The sequence below is a fragment of the Lepeophtheirus salmonis genome, chromosome 4, assembly GCF_016086655.4.
Source record: "Lepeophtheirus salmonis chromosome 4, UVic_Lsal_1.4, whole genome shotgun sequence".
NCBI lineage: Eukaryota > Metazoa > Arthropoda > Copepoda > Siphonostomatoida > Caligidae > Lepeophtheirus > Lepeophtheirus salmonis.
In genome coordinates this window covers 37,597,184-37,603,396 of record NC_052134.2, presented here as the reverse complement: position 1 = coordinate 37,603,396, position 6,213 = coordinate 37,597,184, and the positions used below count along the sequence as shown (strand labels likewise).

Sequence of the window (6,213 nt, the reverse complement as noted above, 5' to 3'; positions counted from 1 at the left end):
TATTTTAACTGGTTCATCACACACGTTACAACAAATACAATTAATTCAGAGCATGAATAAAAATAGATGCACTTCCAAAAAAAAAGTAATGCCATGAAATTTGTGGAGAAAGGTGTGTGGTATGCTCATTTTGAGCATGTTCTACTACCTTTACTATCAAGCTCGTAGAAAGTAATTAGAAAATTCAAGATGTAAAAAATAAGAGATGGAAGGGATTTTGGAGGTATCAGTGTACGGCCACACATTCATCACAGTAGTCTTTCCTCAAAGTCAAGAGATTAGTTTTGTCTCTTCACCGCTTCAACTTCTCAAAATGCCATGCCACAAACAAAGGTGTGAGCGTGCAGTGCAAGAAGTAACCAACGCATCAGCTCAAATTTGTGGACAAGAGAGACATATCAGAACGACATTCAAATAGCATTTATTTTTCCCTATTAATAAAACAAAAAATAATTAGAAGTAATAATAATTGCTTCTAATAATAATGGATTAACAGTTTCTTTTTTGAAAGGTTACCAAAAAAAAAAAAAAATTAAATATTCATAATACATGAAAAGTATAAAACTTTTACAATATAAAAATATACTGAAATAAAAAAAAACACAAGACATTAATGAATAATAAATAAAAAGTCGTATTTTTAAAAGTTTAATTGACAGTTTTTGTAGGATAAAACTATAAATTGGTAAGATAAGGTGTCTACTTGGCACAAATGAATAAAAAAAGTATATTTAATAATAGTATATTAAACACTTTGTATGAAAAAAGTAGATTTGTTTAGTAAAAATGAAGAGAAACGTCTATATAAATGTTGGTTATACGCGTTATCAAAAGAGAATATTTATTTATTGGTGGCATGCTTGAAACATAAATACTCATACTTTGAGGCAAGTTAGAGAAAGATTGTTAAAATATTTTTGCAAAATATTTGTGTAATCTATAATGCTTAGTAAAAATACTGTAAATGGATTCAAATCAATTTTAAATTTTAAAGAAACAACATCAAAATTTCCTCTTTTTCGATCTTTTACAGATTTTCAAATAAAAATACATCAATGAAGGCCCATTTTTTTGGACGTTTAATGGTTATTTCCTTGTTTGGATGAGTAAAATAGAAAAGTAAAAAATATCAGGCGATACCAAATTCCTAACTATTGTCATTTTAGTACAGTCTAATATATTTATTTTTAAGAATAAATATGACATCATGTCTTACAGTTAGATGGTTATAATTTTCAATTTTTTCCCCTAGTCAACGGGTTGTTTTTGATCAAATTATACATTTATCATAAATTACATGACTTTATGGGATATTACTTAAAAATTATGCAATACTTTATAAGTATACAAAATATATGTATGAATAAATTTTGTAAATTTGTATGCACATTCATCCATATAATATATATTTATTTTAAATAACCTCTACCAAGATTATTTCATCATTGTGTGATTTATCATCGAGTTGAACACTTTTTATTTCATGTTTTAACATGGGTTATAAGTCACGTTTGAAAAATAACATGGTTTTTTATGTAATCTGAATCAAACGAAGCGAACAAAAAATATTTTATATTTATGTATGTATATGGTATGTACGGCCAGACCTGCTGTAACAGTCATCTGATTTAAGCATGTCACCGCACAAAGCGACCATATATAGTTGTTTCACCGGAGTTTAATAAATCAAATAAACTGTATAAATATTGTCCCTGCAATCCCCACCCATCAGTCACACAAATGATTAAATATCTACTACTTAGGTTAATAGATAAATCTACTTTTAACAGTCACTTTTCTAAGATTACATACAATTTTAAGTAAAATAAAAATAAGGAGTGGCCGGCTATGGACATATATCCTCCTTTGACGAGTTAATAAATAATACACATACAAAGTGGGGGCCCAAAACTGGCTGTAGCATGAATAAATTACGGAAAACGTGAGTAAATGGAGGTAATTCAGAAGTCCAGTATATTGTTCATGCAAAAATTTTGGTTCTTTTATGTTGTATTGGCCTGTAATGGACTTTTTGGTGTTGTAGGTAATCCAAATGGAAATGTCAACAGTCTCTGTAGCCTTCTCTACAGTGACACCGCTGCAGAGGAAATTATATATACGTTACTTTTTTGTTGTTCCTCCTGCATTTTTCAACTAAGACAAAAGTATATTAGTTCGAGTGCGTAGTAAAAAGTAAGGAGGAACAAATTGTAATTAAATGCTATAACAAGTTTTGGGTACCTACTCTGAACATTATTCTTAAATTTATCAAGAAAAATGAGAATAAATATAACTTATTCCAATATTAATAGGGCATAAATTTTACTCATTATTGTAGTCTTTTATTCAAAATACCAAAACCAGGTTTAAGAAGTAATCTGTACTAAGTGTTCACTTTTTCAGTTTATCTAGTATGATCCCTTAATACAAGGTTAAACAAATATGTTGTGTACAATTTGATATTTAAATAAGTTTTAAAATGTATACATAATATACGTCTCTACTAATAAAGTATCAGTGCATGTGATGAGGATAATTAAAATGATTTATACATATTTAATGGTTGTATGTTGGATCTTTTTAATAAAAACTAATATCATATAGCACAATATATTATTCAAATACTCACATTAAATTAATCTTATTTGATCAAAATAAAATTACAGCATCAATTAGTAGTAGATAAAAAAAAAAAAAACTTATGTTGCAATTATATAATACATTATGAGACGTGCAGGTTGTAACTGATATGAAAATTATAAAAATGAGATGGCTTTCTTAGGGAAATTGAATTGTGTTGCAAATTATAAAATTCAAATGTTCAAAGTTAGATTAATCGTAACTACTTAATTACAAAGTAGTTATATTGGATCAAAATGAAAGGGTATCTTTTGTTTGTAGTTGGAAATTTAATTCATTGATCAGGGGCCACGTAATAGAGGAGATCAGGGGGCATGGCTACCCCCGTTTTATAATTATCATATAGCTAGAATATGTATTTTTTTATTTTTTAAAAGAACATAAGGCCCAATTATTGTCGGTTTTAGTGAGGAGAGGGTAAATATCCTGTAATTAGTTAAATTGTGATTCTTTTGATATTATCTTAGATTTTTTTTAATAAAATTTTCAAATTTTTATTTTATTATATTTTTGAATTTACTGTGTTTTTCATATTATTTATAATTACAGAACATTTTTAAATGGGCATATATTAAATTAAATAGACCAAACGTCTTCTTGCATTCATATACGTCCTCTTTTTTGTCCTGAAAGTTGAGTTATCCCATACAAAGTTGGGCATTTCATGAATCTATAAAAAGGTTACTCAGACACTCTGGACAGGAAATATAATGAAGACATACCCTGACGGATGAGGACTGTTTGTCACCCAACATGAAGGTACAATTTTATTTTTAATTTCAAAAGTATTAACCATTCCACTTTCCGAAATTCTTCACGGAATCGGTTAATGTTTTAGTTATAAATATTTAATACCTTGAGAAGTAGAAATTGTAACTTGTACAATCTGTGTACACTACAGATATATATGACTTGTAAATGTTATATCAAGGCTAACACATGATGTAAAATGTTTTAATGGCAAAAGGTCAAAACTGAAACGTAAGCCTTAACCTTATTTATATGAAAAAGTAGAAATGTCATGAGAATATTTTTATCATTCTAAAATATGTGTAATATGTTAGATACTATGTACAACATCAAAGTTGTCATAACAAAAAATAATGATTATGAGGAAAAATCTTTTTTTTTTTTTTAGCTATTATTACTTAAGTAGAACAATCATAATGCATTTGTATAATAAAATATTGGAAAAATGATACAAAAATTTCTTTTTGTGGAGTAAACCATTTCTTCAGCAAATGAGCTCATATTTTATTCCAATTATTATAAGATTGATTTTTTATTTGATTGAAACATTTTAGCATCTCAGACGAAAACCAGCCCTGGATTTACTATCTTCTTCCTTATGAGATGTTGTACCTAGTATCGAAAATATATTAACCAATTCATAATTGAATCTAAACAATAATAAAAGTTAAACATGTATATAGATTTATGTGTCGAAATACTAAAACCCAGAATAACTAAATAAATCATAAATATTTATTTTAATGGTATTCTAAATGATTTTGCCACATTTGTATCCAGGATATTTTTATCCCTGACATTTGTACCAAATCCCATATATCTTAGCTCAGTTAGTTCACAGTTTACTTTATGTATATATATGAAAATTGAATATGAGTACATTCAGACCTTATATACTATGTAATTAAAGTTAGTACTAATGATTTCACACCACATATTTATTTTTTAATTAGTTCTGTATTTTACATATAATCAGTCATCCATAGACTCGACGATTTTTGTATTTCTTGTCCGAAACTTGACATAAAAATAAGCATTCCTTTTACATCATCCCTGTTAATTTTTTCTGCAATAGAAAAAATATATGATAGAAAAATCTATAAATAAATATTTGCTGTAGAATAAGTTACCTTGAGTGATTGAGTCATTAACTGAAATAACATCTTCAAATGGGAGAGGCAATGGGAGACGAGCTTTATTTATTTGCCATATCCTTTGAATAATTCTTCTGATGCTGGCTTTACTGGATGTCAGGTTGCAATGAATGTTTTGTATCTTATTTGAAATGTCAAGCGTAACTCGTCTAGGAGGGACCGTTGAGTTTTTCGAAGCATTCTGTAATTGTTTTTCGACCATCTTCATTGCCATTACTTCTCTTATCCCAGCAAGATAATTATTGGAAGACTTGTAAACAATCTTGTAAAAGACTTGTAAAAAGATTTTAGCCTTCCCTTCCATGGTGTTGGCCACACTTAAACACTTATCTTCTCAGTACTTCCGACACAGCCACCGTATCATCCCACTCCTGGTACCCATCTTAGAGATTAAATAGTTTTCATCATCACGTAGATATCATGTATTTCCCTTTTTCAAATATCTAGCAATGACCTCCATATTTTATTATAAAAATATGCAGTTTGACGAGAAATAATTAATATATGTATAAATAATATTAATTACGTTAATTGAATTTAAAAAAAGCTAAATTAAAAAAAAAATCTTTTGACTTCACATTTCTAAGCTATGTTTTCTCTTGTTTAATATACAAACCCTTGGCCACAGTTTGTAAATAAGTAGTGAGCTTAATATAAAATTGTATTTTGAGTACCCTCAGTATTTTTTCGGGGTGGATATCCGTCCCAAAGACTTAAGTGTCCGTTGGATATATTTTATAAATCATATTTTACACAGCCTTCTCTGAAAATTATAGATTTACTTACCGTTTAAATTTTTTGTGATGGCATTTCATTAGTTTAAGCATCAAATGGGAGGAGTCTTATTATATGCTTGATATATATATATATATATATATATTCATGTTTTTCTTTAGTTGCTAAGATGAAGATACTCCAATTAATTAAAAATGAATAATATATCATTAAAAATTTCTAATCTAGGTTAATTTTGGGATTAGAAGTCTATTTATATATTCAAAATTTCCTCTTCTAGGAGCGTCCGTCATCTTATATTTTAATATTGTTATAGTACTAAGAATATGTGGGGGTTGCTAAACACCCAAGGAAGTGATTTGAAGGGAAGGAGCAAAGGGTTAATTATTACATGGACAATCGAAAAAAGAAAAAAACAAATTCGAACATTTTTAATAAACTTAATCAAAAATAAATGTGTATTAAATAGTTTGCTCTAGTCATTACAGCGATATCAATATATCTCGAGAAAATAAGTAAATTTTAATTAAATTTTATACAGTTGAGAGATCAGGCTAATTAACATATCCACTGTCTTTTAAAAAAAAATAATTTGATTCCTAAAGAAAAGATGTTCACTGTTCAGCTGAAATGAAAAAGGTTGCATTTAATTTAATGCCCTGTAGTATTATGTTGCACTTATCTTCATATGAATGCCTAATGTACATTACTTACCTCATTTTGCTTTTTTTTTATTTGTACTAATGACCTTATATTTCATTACCAATTGTAAGATCGTGCTAATGTTTTTGTTTTTTTTAGAAAAGGGTACTTAATCAAAAATTGTAAGGAATTAGAAAATCACTTAGGGGCGGCATCATTAAACTCAAAACATTGAATTAGGAAAAATTAAGCTTACTCAATAAAAGATAAAGTCCATTTGGGTTTAGTGAGT

General features: G+C 27.9%; 1 long non-coding RNA gene across 1 annotated transcript; it reads right to left on the bottom strand.

The window, feature by feature from the left end:
* Positions 1-4,313: 4,313 nt before the first annotated feature.
* LOC121116501 (uncharacterized) lies at positions 4,314-5,119 on the bottom strand. Its single transcript, XR_011779547.1, has 2 exons — positions 4,521-5,119; positions 4,314-4,456 (listed from the first exon to the last, which is right to left on the bottom strand). It is a non-coding gene; the product is annotated as an uncharacterized lncRNA (long non-coding RNA).
* Between the last annotated feature and the right edge of the window lie 1,094 nt (positions 5,120-6,213).